Source organism: Canis lupus, chromosome 22 (assembly GCF_048164855.1).
Source record: "Canis lupus baileyi chromosome 22, mCanLup2.hap1, whole genome shotgun sequence".
Classification (NCBI taxonomy): Eukaryota; Metazoa; Chordata; class Mammalia; order Carnivora; family Canidae; genus Canis; species Canis lupus.
In genome coordinates, this window is record NC_132859.1 from 12,415,821 (window position 1) to 12,430,687 (window position 14,867).

At 34.7% G+C, this 14,867-nt stretch overlaps 1 long non-coding RNA gene and 1 pseudogene across 1 annotated transcript in view; one reads left to right on the top strand and one right to left on the bottom strand.

The window, feature by feature from the left end:
• LOC140614430 (uncharacterized) overlaps positions 1 to 14,370 on the top strand; it is an 86,132-nt gene extending 71,762 nt beyond the window's left edge. Inside the window, exon 3 of the long non-coding RNA XR_012015292.1 lies at positions 14,023 to 14,370. This is a non-coding gene — a long non-coding RNA (uncharacterized lncRNA). The remainder of the gene's footprint in view (positions 1 to 14,022) is intronic.
• Positions 7,457 to 7,565, bottom strand: LOC140614529 (U2 spliceosomal RNA; annotated as a pseudogene).
• Positions 14,371 to 14,867: the final 497 nt, after the last annotated feature.

The window sequence follows — 14,867 nt, forward strand, 5'->3', positions numbered from 1 at the left end:
TTCATGTTTATTCAGCAAATAGGCTTGAATACTTAATATTGCCAGGGACAACCAAAACTAAAAAGGACAACAAGTTCTGTATCAAATTTCTTTGGTCTTTCCGTAAGGGTTTGTGTGTGTTTAAATCTTGCTGCCTCTTACCTTTCAGCTTGCACATTTTATAAGGGCCCTTCATTTGCTGTAAAATGTCACCAATATTGATGAAGCTGACTACTGTTTGCAAAATCCCTTCTTCCTTTGACTGAAGAACAGTGTAGAAGTTTATCTCATCTAAACCGTTTCCATGGGCAATAAGGTTATAAAAGCAATACAACTTTTAATAGCTTTTAAATATTTATACAACTAGAGGGATTTGAAAAAGTGACTCATAGGGTCTCTAGCTACATGGCATTTTGGAATCTACAACTTAAGGAAACTGTAAGATTTTTGTTTTCATTAATTGTTGAGCACCCACAGTACATCAAAAATATGTACAAGTCCATAAAGATTATACTACTTAGATTGAATATTTCCCACACACGTTTCTTAATTTGGTCTCTTCTACAGAAGTAAGACTGTTGTTGGATTGTGTTCTCATTTTTATATTTGTCTAAACATGTAGATTGTGGAAATGAAGACCACTAATATGTACACAGAAGCAATTCAGAGCTTGTTATCACAAGAGTGTGAATCCTATCACTTCTGTTTGGCAGAGACTCAAGACAGGGAGTAGGAATGGTTTACAGAGGAAAAATAAAGGAAAGCCTTCAGGTACATCTGATTGGAGGTTGTTGGCAGTAGGGAGCTGGAAGCCTGTCAGCTATAAGTGGGGCATCTTGCGTGATTGGTTTGGGAAATATATTAGGTTTTCGTTGTTTGGTCCTGAGTTGACAATAGGGAGGCAAAAGGGTGCCTGGCAATCATTGACCAAGTCCTGTCTGTTTGGGACTGATTTATACAGACGCTGTGGTTTGGCTTCCAGGGCTGGTGGCCACAGAGTTCAATGTTCATATATGGTCTGGCCACTGTCCATTTGAATATTTCTCAGTGTTATATCTAAAGTAAAACTGTTAATTTGTCAAGAAACACTTTTTCTCATTAAGTACTATAAAATATATCTCTATAAAGTATAGTTGGGAGGCAATTCTTCTAAGTCTCCTATTTTTCTATATATCATGCAAGCAGAGTCATGGACATTTTTCATTCCAGATTATTTTTCAAGGATGTTTGTATGGGGAACAGCCTTGGAACACAGAGATAGTAACTTTCTCCAGAAAAGAGCACAGGTGTGTTTACAGCCCAGTATAACAAAGATAATATGTCCCTCCAGGGAAAAGTTTGGGCAGGTTTGCTTTATAAAACATTCGAGTAGTCTAAGTTTAAACTTCTTCAACAGTAATGCAAAATCACTGTGTGTGTAACATCCACTTGGGGCATTCCATATGTCTTTGTGGGACTTGGAGGCAAGGGGAACTGGAGCAAACAGGAAGCTCAAGCTGCTTGGTCTGCTGTAAAAGAAAGTTCTTTGTCTCTGACCCAAGAGTGTCATGTCTTTTCCAACAGCCAAGAAACTGTGGCAGGGATAACTTACTAACTTAAAAACAGGATAAATTCTCAAATCTCCTGCTCTTCACAAGTCCTAGATATTAACACCCAAGTAATCATGTCAGGGAACACTGTGTGTTCTTCCCTGTGACTTGAGAACATAACCAGGATTATAAGAGTAATGCACAAAAATGTAAAGGGTATTCTGGAAAAACTCGCAGAAGTTAATTCAGATTGTCTTTGGTAAATGGAAATAATTTAATGCTAAAAGATAGGTGGGGCTAATGAAATAAGGTTTCTGATTGTGTTTATCAATATATATGTGCATTACTATTCCTCCAGTGGTTCATATTTAAATAAGGCCAATCATCAAAACTTTAAGAATGCAAGAGATTATAGAAAATGCTTAAATTTATGTTTAATACTTAATACATCATCTTTCTCTAAATCTCATAAAAAATAATTGCAGCAAAGGTAGTAAACATTGCTACTTCATGGTAAAATATCAGTGCACCTGGCATATCTAAATCGTTCATTTATAAGCCGGCAACATTTTCATCTCAATGAAAATAGATCTAACTAGACAAATTTGTATGCTTAAAATACATCTAAATAACCATCCTTGGGTTGGAAAAATCAATGATATTTTTCAAAATGTACTTAATCAACTAAGATACGCTTTTAAATCCCTCCTGGATAGTTGATGCACACATGACTACCCAGCATTTTGTAGACTCTTATTATGTACAATGATGGATCCTTCTGTAACTCAGGTTATTATTTATAAGTAGTTTGTTAATGTTTTTTTATCTGAGAATTTTTATTTTTATTTTTTAAAAGATTTTATTTATTTATCCATGAAAGACACACAGAGAGAAAGATAGAGGCAGAGACACAGGCAGAGGGAGAAGCAGGCTTCCTGCAAGGAGTCTGATGTGGTACTTGATCCCAGATCCTAGGATCATGCCCTGAGCCGAAGGCAGACGCTCGACCGCTGAGTGACCCAGGCATCCCTATCTGAGAATTTTTAAATAATGTCTTCTAATTTATCGAATAAGAAAATTTGAGACTGCACAGATTATATATTTTCAAAAAAAAATAATAACCCAGGGCTTGGATTCAAATATTTGGCTTCAGAGTTTACCATGTGCTGATGGTAGAGACATTTCTAAATGTGCTGAAGTACTGCATTTTCTTTTTGAGAAGTGAGGCCCATATACTTTCAACTTCAAGGCAAGTTACTTTTAAAAATAAAAACCAAGTACATGAGGAATGAATAAATAAATATGAAAGTGTCCATCACATACCGTTTTTCCTTCATTAGAGAGTGTAATCTATTATCTGTGTGATAGGGATTGTAATGTTCAATTTTCAGGAACTGGGGGCAGCTTCAGGCAAATATACACCCTGAACATAATTACACATCCAAAGGGAAAGTTTTTGAATGTACTGGAACTCAAATAATTCCTGGTCTTAACCAAGAAGACACAAATGTCACCCCAAAACTCTATCATATTCAAATGCATGAGTTAAGAGTTGTGCTGCCATAACATTTCCCATATAATTTAAATGAAATCTAGAATAAGAAACTTAAAAGAAGGAGATTTAAATTGTTTCCTGTTGTTCAGCAAATAATATGCATGGCTGATTCCCAGAGACCAATATTAGTTATTTCATCATGAACTTTTTTTTTTTTTAAGATTTTTATTTATTTGAGAGAGAGCGAGAGAGCACGCAAGAGCTGGGGGGTGGGAGCACAGGGAGAGAGAGGACTACACTTCTCGCTAAGCAGGGAGCCTGATGAGGGGCTTGATCCAAGGACCCCAGGATCATGACCTGAGGTGAAGACAGACACTTAACTGACTGAGCCACCCAGGCACCCCTCATCATTAATATTTTTTAATATAATCACAGTAAGTCACCCATGTTCGATAATTTGATAAAAATACTTTGAGCACATGCAGCATCACTTGTCCTGTTCCACACTTAAAAATGCCACCTTCAGATTTGTAATTTAGTCTCTGGAGTGGCAAAGAGAAGAGCTCTTTGCAGTGGAATAGCCCTAGTTCTTGGGCCAAGTGATCTAATAGTGTATCATTTCTGTCTACTACATTGATATGAGTTTATCTTCCACAGTCTGAAACACTAAAATCATATAATTACTTGTTGCCACCTGAAAAATTGAGGACCAGATCCTGTACCATAGTGATCCTACGCCAATTACTGGTGGGAGACTCTAGCTGAACCAGCTCACCTGTTTCTCCTTTATTGGCATAACAAAGCTTCTGAAAAAGGTTTTGTATAAAACACAGCTCTTTGAAACTCAGAAAGAAAAGAAGTGAGGGTTATGGAAAGATAGTCCCTCTATCTAGATAGGAGTGACTGTAAACAGCAAACAAGCATGTTTATAGGAAATTAATGTTCTCTTAAATCTCAACCCGACCAGCTCCTATTTCAGGAAGTAAAGTGATTGACAAAATCAAATTTTAAAAACCTTTTGATGCAAATTGAAGAGCCCAGGAGCGTCTGACACAGAGATAGACTAGATTCCGGGGGACACCATCTAAGAAGAGGTAGAAACATCCTAGAAGCACTGTTCAACTCCAGACAAGAGTTGAAGAAGAGATCCTGTCATATATCTGAGCAAAATATGCAATAGGAACCTAGTCAGATGGCACGTTCTCCATCACTTTATCAAATCAAATGATTACTGTGCAGCGGGACACTAAATTCTGAGCCTTTTAATGGCAAGCAAACTTACATTTTAGTCTTGTTTTATTTCCCACTCTTTTAAGCTAAGACATCAAATTCACTTTAAATCATACTTACTCTTTGGAACAAAGTTTCCATTATGGCCATGATTTTGTGTCTGGGGCTACCAGGTTAACTGACAAATACTTACATCATCCCATAGCAGTAAAGATCAGAATGGAAGAGAACATACTCTCAGCAGTGGTTCTTACTTGACTATTTAAGAAGATGGACACAGAATTTAAATGTATTGCTATCACGGAAGAGGTACTTAAAGCAAGATGCCACATCCATTAATAATAAAATACAGGTAAGGCTTGGCTATCTTCAGAAAAAATCTCAGCAGGGGTTATATGAGGATGCCATTTGATAGGTAAAACAAATCCAAATAGAATCTGGCCAAAGAAAATTTCAGGCAAGTGGGAAATTGTTGTCATTAAATAAGGAAATCTACTGCAGTTAATTATAAGGGTAAATTGGCCTGGGGCTCAAATTACAGAACTCCAGTATCCTAAAGGACTAGAAGTATCTATGTAAGATCTTCAGATTAAAGAAGTGGGATTCTAGACAGATCCAAGCTTCAAGCTCAAGGGTTGTTTACAAAACCCGCCACGTCATTTGAATTTTTTCTACTTTTGGTCACAGTATCCAAACAAGCAAACAATGGCCACATGTGTCTATACCTGCTGCCCTATAATGGATCACTTCATATTTATTTCTTTACCACATTGGCTGTCTCTAAACCTCCTGCTTTTTTATGCAGTATGTAGTTTCTCTTGTCCAGAAGAGTTCTTGGGTATGTAAACTCAATGTTTATTTTCCTGATTATTTTAGCTTTTCAGTTGACCATATTGGATGTGGCAACCTGTCCTCTATGTGTTTTCTGACTCATACTCTCTAGATGCACTCATTTTTGCCTCATGGTGTCTAGTCTCGGGCCCTAGCACATTGCTACTGATCTGTAGGAGAATCTTACTCCATTTGCTGTCCTAGAGTACAATCAGGATTTACTTTTACTCAGCTTCTCAGTTGAGAATATAATTAATGTATAATATCATATAGTGAACAAGACAGAGACCAGGTTACCAGTCCTTGAAATACAAGGGTAAATATAAATGAGTTAGATAATACAAATATATGATAGAATTTTGTGGATTTATAATCTGCATCTGCTTCATTTGAGGATTCTTAATCCCTCATATTGTATTGTCTGTCCTCCTCTATATGTATTTCTGGAAGCCTCTGAAAAGAATGACTTTTAGGTACTCCATTCCCATGGTTTTCACACTCAGGCCTCAGGAACTGAAATCCTTGCTAAATTGTACACAGCCAGGAGCCATCTCTGCTGGGCTGGGCATGGTGGGCATTTCCACATACCATACATCCCACTATTAGGGATGATCACCTATTTTACTTGGTAGCCTAACTTGTATGGTGAACATTGTAGCTATTCCACATCAGCTTCCACATATTCAAGTTAGCATTTGGGAGGCAAAAGATGCAAGTATAATTTATAGCAAAACTGAGACAATGCATTTTTTCCCATTGGGTGACAACAATGTTTTTAATAAATCCCAAAGCAAGAGTTTCTGTGTTGCAAGTTGTAGCGTAGCAACAGGTTTTTTTTTTTTTTGGTTTTGTTTTGTTTTGATTTTCATTTGTCCTCACAACTTGTTCCTTTCCTAGGACTTAAAGGGCTGGCCTGAGGACAAAGTCAGTTTATAGACACTCTACTGTGTCCAGATTGCATGGTCCCCTCAGGACAATAAGAATTAGTCACAAAAACTCAATGTGCTGACTCCATCCCATAGAATGTGCTCAGCCAGGCAGACTCACATTTTGGCTACAAATGTTCCCACTCTGAGCTGGTGACTTGAAAAAGCAGGTGCCCAAATTTGGAACTTGGTTTACCTTGAGTTAGCAAAGGAAGACTGACTTGTTGGTAGGCTGCTGATTAGAGAGAGTAAATAGAAATTTATGAATACATGACATTACAGATGTTCTCAGGCCTAGCTATGCACGAAAATCATGGCTTTACAATTAACAATGAGGCTCAGGGAGTTTACACAACTTGTGCAAAGTCGAACAGCAAGTAAATAATGGTCTGAGATGGGATTTAAAATGAGATTTATTCAAGTTTAAAGTTTATGCTTTTTCTACAGTGCTTCCTTGTAGAATATATATATGTATGGTTTATATATAGGTATATATTTTATATACATATTCATATATAGGAATATATTTATAGTTTTTATTTACATTATATATAGGACTACTTTTTATATAGAAATGTGTGTGTGTGCATACATATATATTCCTACTAAGTAAATTTAGATCCAAAGAAAAATAATAGAAGCAACCTTAAACTTGACTTGTCAGAATTTTTCTCCATACCGTGAACTGCATCATTTGAAATATTTCCAGAGGGACATAATATCTAAATATCATCAACCATGTGAATGTCATATATATTTATGAATGTGAATTATAAAAATAAAAAGCTGACCAGGAAAATATAGACATGATTATGATTATTTATCATGAAAATGGCTTTTAAATTGATGGAGAGTTGCTTAGAATATAAAATTGCATACAAAATACAGTTTGATCTTGTACTGCTGATTAAGTTAATTCCTTCTGATGGGCTGAGAGAAAATGTAAGCAGACAGACAGCTTTGTGACACAGAGCACATCATAAGAGTTTAACTGAATTTTTCACCTGATTTGAGCTGCATAAATTACTAGATCACTCCGTTTTCCCTTTGAAACTCTCCCATTGGGGACTCTACAAACTCCCAATTAACCCTAACAAGAGAGCCAAGCTACTCAAATGCATATCTGGAATATGTTCACTGTTTTGTTACTTTAGTGCTTGGGGCCCAAACTGCTTCTCAATCCCATTCTTCCCTCTTCCTTAGAAACACACACACACACACACACACCCCAGGTATTACTTTAGGTAATAATATGCATAGCTAAATAACTATATTTCCCAGTCTCCCATGCAGCTGGAGATGACTGATAAGAAATAAGAGGAAGTTGTGGGGGTAGGTTTGAGAGAAAGCTCTTTTAGATGCAGTCAGAACTATCATTTATATATTTATTCCTACTGGTTCTCTGAAATGCAGCTATGATGACTAGAGCTCCATCAGCCATTTTTGATTAGGAGGTGATCCTAAAGATGGAGTACCCATGAGAAGAATGGTAAAATGGAGAGAGGATTTATTAGGTATTAAATTGATAAGAACAGAATAGTACACTTGATCTTAGCCAAAAGGCCAAGAAGCGATGGGAAGAATGGTAAAATGGAAAGAGAGAAAAAAAAATTTGGTTTTTCATTGAGTCACCACATACCAGTCAAAATAGCTCTGTACTACACACTTCTTTCTGTATGAGAGAGAGAGAAAGAGAGAGAGGGAGAGAAAAAGATGGAGAGAGCAAGAACAGTGAGCAAGGGAGAAATTTTTATCATGTTGAAGTCAGTGTTATTTCTGGTCTTTGTTATTTACAGTCAAATGCAATTCTTAGCTGATACATTGCCCATTCCAACTAGTGTCAAATGGTGTGCAATGGGGAAAAAAAAGGTCATCTAGGCAGTGGCTATAATGGTATGTCTGGGATGTTGACTTGCTCATTTTCAAGGTCTCATCTTTTACCTATTCTGTCACAGTTCTTCATTATTTGAAAGTTGTGTTCTATTTCCCAAATAAACTACATTTGTTTAAGTACAGAAAATTGACTTTGAGGTGATATTAGCAGTCAGCATAGTATAATGGAAAAGGGGTTGAGAATCCATGAGTTCTGAATCAAATTCCAACTCTTAACATTTATCAGCTTGTATGTCTCCTGTACAAGTTACTCGGTTTCCTTAGGGATAAAATGGGAATAGTAAGAGCCACCTCATGGAATAATTGGTTAACATAAAGCTATTAAGCACCATAATACTCAATAATGGCAGATATTTTTATTATTTGAGTTCTATAACAAATATTTTCCAAGCTTAGGAATAAATGGTTATGGTCTCTATAAAGTTCTCTAACATTATTATTAATCTGACTGAATCATTATTTTTACCAATCTTGAGCACTACTGCCACTTATGTTTTATGTGGCTTATTTTTTCTACAGATTCTAAATTCTTTATATGTCAAATTACTACCAGACACCGTTCTAAACAGTGACTGGTCAAGAAATATTTGAGGTTGCTGTTCTAACTACATCTGTTCTCACAAATAGCAGAAAACATATGGAAGGTAGCAGGGGTTGGCTGTAGCAATCAGAATTCAATTATTTCTTTACTACTGAAGTTATATGTATTTTAAGCCATGAAGTAGCAGCATAAACAGTAAAAAGGCCATTTTGACAATTTATATCATTTGAATAGACCTTAATTATTTTAGTTACACACCATACTTTATTCTCATTCTAATCCAACTTATCTATACCTTCTGCATTAATTTTTAGGACAACTTAGCATCTGTACAGGAGCTACTTCTATGCATACTCTGATAGACACTGAATTGTTTTATCACCAGCCTCATATGTTCTTTCATGGATATTTTAAAATGGCTTTTGGTATCACATTAGAAAATAGACAAATCCAATTTCATATTGGTTGTGGATGTCGATTAAATTCAAGCTGAATTGTTAGCTAATAAATGAACTAAAAACCTTTTCTGATCTTCTTATTCAATAATATGTGAAAATAACCTAAGCCATTTCTTGTTAGTGTTATTATAATTTTAGTGTGACTTCAGCATTTAGAAACATAATTATGTAATTAGTTTTAAATACCTATAGTACATATCAATCATCAATGGAATATTTTAAAATAACATTCAAATCAATCTGTCTTTGAAGAGTTTATTTTCGGAAAGTTATTGGTAGTTAGTACCATTAAATTCTGATTATAGGAACACCTGGATGGTTCAGTGGTTGAGCATCCCAGTCCAGGGATCAAGTCCCACATGGGGTTCCCTGAGGGAAGCCTGATTCTCCCTCTGCCTGTGTCTCTGCCTTTCTCTGTGTCTTTCTCATGAATGAATGAATGAATGAATGAATGAATAAATAATTTAAAATTCTGATTACAAAACAAGTATTGAACATAGATTATTCTATGTAGGCAATGGCAGACAAACATAATCGACTCTAAAACTAAATACTAGTGCAAAATAATAATGTACTTATGTCCCTTATTAAGATATAGTTCCAAAGTACATTAAACAAGTGGCATATTCATGTTACACTTCACATTTAACATATCCTCTTACTGAATATTGTCACATTAACAATTAGGCAAAAACATAGACAATTATTTAAATAGGAAATAAATTTAAATGCCTCATGAATGAAACAGTGATCATACTTCATACTGAGAAGGACTACTATCCATACTCCTACATATAAAATTCACCTTACTAACATTAGCTAGTACTTCCAGTATGATACTGAAAAGGAGATGTGAGAGGGGACATCCTTGCTTTGTACCTGATTTAATGAGAAAGCTTCAAGCTGTTCATTTATTATGATATTGGTGGTAGGTTTTTGTAGTTATTCTATTATCAAATTTCAGAAGTTCCTATTCCTAGTTTACTGACAGTTCGTATCATGATTGGCTGCTGAATTTTGTCAGTGCTTTTTCTGCATCTATTGATATGATCACATGATTTTTCTTTTTTAGCTTATTGATGTGATGGATTGCACTAATCAGTTTGGAATGCTGATCCTGTCTTGGCTACATGGAATAAATCCCACTTGGTTATAATGTTTAATTCTTTTTATACATTATTAGATTTAATTTGCTTGTATTTTGTCAAGCATTTTGGCATGTATGTTCATGAGGGATATTGGTCTTTTCTTGTAATGCCTTTGGTTTGGTAATAAGGTAATACTGGCCTCACAAAATAAGAATTCCATTATTTTAATCTTCTGAAAGAGATTGTAGAGAACTAGTATAATACACGTTTGATAGAATTCAACATTAAACCCAACTGGTACTGGTGTTTTCTCTTTTGGAAAGGTTATTATTTACTAATTAATTGTCCTTAATAGATAAAGGCTTATCTAGATTTCTAGTTCTTCTTGTGTGAGTTCAGCAAGTTGTGTTTTCCAAGAACTTGGTCCATTCCACCTAAAATTTGTGGGCACAGAGTTGTTCATAATATTCCTTGATTGCCCTTTAATGTCCTCTTTTCTTTTATGGATCCAAAAAGTTTGTTGAGTTTTCAATTTGTTCAACTTTTTATTTGTTAGGCTGCCTAGTGACTTCTAAGGTCCTTACATGTGGAACCAGGAATCAGAAGTCCTACTGATCTTTTTTTTTTTTTAATTTAAATGAACTTTTTAACATTTTTATTATATATTTAAAGGTTTTGTCAAATTGTTATGTAGATTAACACAACTATATATCTTTTTAAAAGTTTTCAAGAAGAATTTATCCATTTTTCCAGATTTCTGGCTTAGAAGATTCATTTATATTTATTCTTGGAGACATTTGCTTTTCTGAGAAAAAATATTTTTACTTCATTCAGCTTTTTAAAATGTCAAAATTTCTACTAATTCTACCTGTTCTGAAAATTTGTATTCAGACGATATAATTTTTGTCAAAACATTTTTAATTAATTAAATACCAGCAAATAAATGCAATAGATATAATTAAATGAAAATGAGTGATAGTTTTAAGGTGTGGAAAATGAGTAAAAATATTATTATACATACAAAATATATGATTGTATTTTACCATACAACATTAACAAAATTTCTTCAGAAGATAAAAATTAAAATACCAATGGCACAAAGGAATTGATTTTTTTCTATACACTGATTCCTTTGATTCACACTCTTCTTTTAAAAAAGATTTATTTGAGAGAGGGAGAGAGAGCACACAAGCACACATGCAAGTATGAGCAGAGTGAGCAGCAGAGGGAGAAAGAAAAGGAGAAATAGACTCTGCTGAGTAGGAGCCGAATGTGGGGCTTGATCCCAAGCCCCTGGGATCATAACCCAAGCTGAAGGCAGATGCTTAATCTACTGAGCCACCCAGGTGCTCCAGTGATTTATATTCTCTTCCAACTACTTTGATCCGAACGAATTGTTTTAGAACAAATGATGCATTTCCAAAACATCTACAGCAATAAGAAGTCTGTGAAATTGTGGCTTTTCTCATATTCATGATTTCCCTGAATAAAGAGGATACTTGTTTGACACCAGAGTTGACACTGATGGGTTTCAGGTAGATGTCAACAAAGGGAAAATTGTAAGATATGATGATTTTATGTATTGAGGACTAACTTTTTAAAAGATATGCTTATATGCCATACTATAATTTAGTCTTAGCTGCTGTAAAGCAAAAATCATGCTTGCTTTTGGACACATTGGAGTCTAATAACAGTGTTTGACATGAGGTAGGGGCTTAATATATATTTTCAAATGAACGGACCTTACACATTGATGGCAGCTTCCTTCTTATTTATGTATATCTATGTAAGAGCATAAGTATTTCATTCAGTTCATATCTGTTCATATCTGCTTTCTGCAGTATAATGTTGCTTTTGGTTTTGGGACAAGGGAGAGAGAGAGAAATAGTGAAAGGAAATTATCTCAGCAGGATGTTTCCCTCCTGTTGATGAAAAGATTTACTAAGGTTTTAAGGAGTTCTATACTACATCCCTTAAAGGATGTTCTTTTGTCTTAAACAATAGAAGACATTCCAACAGAGTCAGCATGAGTATGAATGCACATATCCTATAGATAATACCATATTGTTTGTGGAGTTACAGCCAAGAGAGAAATGCAAACCATCAAAATAATCTGAAGATTTCAACCCAGATGGGGGCATTTTTAATTAAGCACCAAGGACTACAAGGGGAAAACTGCATTATAAGGGAAGCACCTTTTTCTGAGCCTAAATATTATGTAAAATTCAACATTTGATATATTACTTTGAACTGAATATGTTCATCTTGGCCCAATAGAGAAACAGAGGCAAAGTTCAACGTGTTAAGTATTTATTTCCCTAAAGTTCATCCAAGTCAAGTAACAATTTGGGAAAATCATGCATAAAAAATCCCTTTTGCCAATTTTATTTCATTCATTATAATCAGAAATTAAGAGTTTTGGGGAAATAGTTTTTCAAAGATTTATTTATTTACTCATGAGAAACAGAGAGAGAGGAAGGCAGGGAAATAGACAGAGAAGCAGATGCCTCACAGGAGCCTGATGCGGGACTTAATCCCCTGACCCAGATCACGCCCTGAGCCTAAGGCATACACATAACCACTGAGCTACCCATGCATCCCAAGTTTCTCGGAAATAATTAGGCAATTATACAACTTCTTCAATGGCTGAATCTAAACTCACTTTTCTCTTACAGAATCGAACTGCAGATACAAAGGAGCATTAGGGCTTACCTGGTTGAACTTGGTATATTAAAGGGTTTGAACAAGCATTCATTTATGATTAAGATATTATGGAAGAAACTGCTTTCAAAGAATGAATTTGAGTTTACGATCTGTTAGCAAGGAGTCTATCCCAGTATAATCCACATCGGCATTCCAAAGTCCCATAGGCACTCTGAATTCAACATGTTTGGTGCTAAACTCATTTTACTTTATCTTTTCCATACTTACTATATTCTTATTTACATTATCTGTATCTCAGGAAACAGCAAACACCAATCACTCAGTCTCTCAAGTCAGGAATATGAGAGAGGCTTTTTATAATTTCTCTCTTTCAACCTGCACATGAAATCTTTCAAAGTGACCAGATGATTCTCCATCCTTCACATCTCTCAAATGTTCCCTTGTCTCTTGAGTCCTTTGGAAAACATCTAAGTTTTAATATTAATATTTTTTTCTTAATTTTTATAATAGCCTACCTGATTTTCCTAATTTCAGCCACAGTTCTTTCTCATGGATTCTTCCCTTTTACCTGAAGAGATCTTTTTTGAAAATGCAAAGAACAAACAACTGTTCTGTTTAAAATAATTCATTAGTCTCCATGGATTTCAGAATAAAACAAAACTCTTCTCCATAACACTTGGTTCTCATGTGTCTTTCCTAAGATTACTAGTTTTTCATTTCCCTTAAGTTCATAACATCAGCCTCTCAATCCCTTGAGCTGAAACACAGGTGTTTCTCTTCCTAGATTAGACTCCTCCCATCTGAAAATTTGGACAAATCAATATTCTTGAAGGACTTAGTCCTTCAATATTTCCATTTATTTCTTATCATCTCTTTCTTCACTTTCTTGTTATCCATTTTATTTACAGCCTTATACTGATAGATTTGTTACTTTTCAAGTTATTCTTTTCTTATAATTCTGTGCAGACTATTTCATTTTTAGTCAATAGTGGTTTGTAGAAAGTTTCCTTGCTGCATATAGTTGAACCAGATACTTTTTCTTTTCTCGGAAATAAGACAGTCACACCTATATCCTGTACAATAATGGGAACCCAGAAGAGTGTCATTTTCTCTTATTCAGAGAGATAAAAACTGAAAGTCAAAATTGTCCTTGCTATTCCATAACAACTGCATAACAGAGCAGGTTCTGTAAAATTCTGATATGTTTCACATGAGATTTCTACGAAAAATACTTCAAAGATAAAACTGATACTAAAATGTATAAATTTTATGTAAAATGAATACAAGTGTACCCTGTAAAGACATTTGATATTGGTTCAGCAAAATAGCCCAAGTCAATGTATTGTTGTTGTTGTTGTTGTTGTTTAAGTTTTATTTATTTATTTCAGAGTGAGAGAGAGAAATCAAGAGTGCCGAGGAGAGAAGCAAAGAGAGAGGGATGGAGAGTCTTCAGCAGCCTATGTGTGGCTTGACCGCATGACCTCAAGATCAGGGCCTGAGCCAAAACCAAGAGAAAGACGCTTAACTGACTGCAACACCCACATGCCCTGCCAAAGTCAGCGTTTAATTGTTTCTTTTTGGTCATCTAGTGCCATAAAATAAGAAAATTGAGAAACTGATAATATTTGAAACTAACTTGAAGATAAATCTATAATACTTTCATATTGAATAACTTTCTAAAATGAGGATGTAAAATATTTGACTTACAAGAAAATAAAATAGGACTTCCACAAATATTTCATTTCTGAAAATGTATTTCTTTTAGTGGCTGTGTTTCCTAGCACCACTTACATAAATTATGATAAATAAATTTCTTTGATTTATATCAAAATGCTCGAGTTTCTTGGGGTGATTTCTTGTGTTAACAATGTATAATTGTGAAATTCCCTACTGTAATCAGAAACAAATGGAAAAATAATGTCAAAAATTAATATCCATTATAGACAAAATCTGTTAGTCATAATTCCTAAATTATATCTTTTTAAAGAGCTATGTTTAAACATTGTGGCAAACTTATTTGGAGTGAAAACCTGATTTGAACCATTGTGAGGCATATATGGTCTTCAGTTATCTCACTTTGTGAAATATTCTTATTTTTTATTTTTGTTGTTGTTGAGATAATATGTTTAGTTAAGGCATCGTACTTCAGACTCCATTGGCAGTGATACATAACATATGGTTTATAAAGCATCTTATATTCCCCAAATCTGAAACTTTTGATATCAGAAGCATG